The following is a 1,972-nucleotide window of genomic DNA, read 5'->3' on the forward strand; positions in this document are numbered from 1 at the left end:
GAAACATCCTCTCCACATCCACCCTATCCAGTCCTTTCACCACAGGAATCATCCTCTCCACATCCACCCTATCCAGTTCTTTCACCATAGGAAACATCCTCTCAACATCCACCCTATCCAGTTCTTTCACCATAGGAAACATCCTCTCCACATCCACCCTATCCAGTTCTTTCACCATAGGAAACATCCTCTCCACATCCACCCTATCCAGTCCTTTCACCATAGGAAACATCCTCTCCACATCCACCCTATCCAGTTCTTTCACCATAGGAAACATCCTCTCCACATCCACCCTATCCAGTTCTTTCACCATAGGAAACATCCTCTCCACATCCACCCTATCTAGTTCTTTCACCATAGGAAACATCCTCTCCACATCCACCCTATCCAGTTCTTTCACCATAGGAAACATCCTCTCCACATCCACCCTATCCAGTCCTTTCACCATAGGAAACATCGTCGCCACATCCACCCTATCCGGTCCTTTCACCACAGGAAACATCCTCTCCACATCCACCCTATCCAGTCTTTTCACCACAGGAAACATCCTCTCCACATCCACCCTATCCAGTCCTTTCACCACAGGAAATATCCTCTCCACATCCTCCCTATCCGGTCCTTTCACCATAGGAAACATCCTCTCCACATCCACCCTATCCAGTCCTTTCACCATAGGAAACATCCTCTCCACATCCACCCTATCCAGTCCTTTCACCACAGGAAACATCCTCTCCACATCCACCCTATCCAGTCTTTTCACCACAGGAATCATCCTCTCCACATCCACCCTATCCAGTCCTTTCACCATAGGAAACATCCTCTCCACATCCACCCTATCCAGTCCTTTCACCATAGGGAACATCCTCTCCACATCCACCCTATCCAGTCCTTTCACCACAGGAAACATCCTCTCCACATCCACCCTATCCAGTCCTTTCACCACAGGAAACATCCTCTCCACATCCACCCTATCCAGTCCTTTCACCACAGGAAATATCCTCTCCACATCCTCCCTATCCGGTCCTTTCACCATAGGAAACATCCTCTCCACATCCACCCTATCCAGTCCATTCACCATAGGAAACATCCTCCCACATCCACCCTACCCAGACCTTTCACCACAGGAAACATCCTCTCCACGTCCACCCTATCCAGTCCATTCACCATCGGAAACATCCTCTCCATGTCCACCTTATCCAGTCCTTTCACCACAGGAAACATCCTCTCCACATCCACCCTATCCAGTTCTTTCACCACAGGAAACATCCTCTCCACATCCACCCTATGCAGTTCTTTCACCACAGGAAACAACCTCTCCACATACACCCTATCCAGTCCTTTCACCACAGGAAACATCCTCTCCACATCTACCTTATCCAGTCCTTCACCACAGGAAATATCCTCTCCACATCCACCCTATCCAGTCCTTTCACGACAGGAAACATCCTCTCCACATCCACCCTATCCGGTCCTTTCACCATAGGAAACATCCTCTCCACATCCACCCTATCCAGTCCTTTCACCACAGGAAACATCCTCTCCACATCCACCCTATCCAGTCCTTTCACCACAGGAAACATCCTCTCCACATCCACCCTATCCGGTCCTTTCACCACAGGAAACATCCTCTCCAAATCCACCCTATCCAGTCCTTTCACCACAGGAAACATCCTCTCCACATCCACCCTATCCAGTCCTTTCACCACAGGAAACATCCTCTCCACATCCACCCTATCCAGTCCTTTCACCACAGGAAACATCCTCAACACATCCACCCTATCCAGTCCTTTCACCACAGGAAACATCCTCTCCACATCCACCCTATCCAGTCCTTTCACCACAGGAATCATCCTCTCCACATCCACCCTATCCAGTTCTTTCACCATAGGAAACATCCTCTCCACATCCACCCTATCCAGTTCTTTCACCATAGGAAACATCCTCTCCACATCCACCCTATCCAGTTCTTTCA

This window comes from Hypanus sabinus, unplaced genomic scaffold, assembly GCF_030144855.1.
Source record: "Hypanus sabinus isolate sHypSab1 unplaced genomic scaffold, sHypSab1.hap1 scaffold_398, whole genome shotgun sequence".
Lineage (NCBI taxonomy): Eukaryota > Metazoa > Chordata > Chondrichthyes > Myliobatiformes > Dasyatidae > Hypanus > Hypanus sabinus.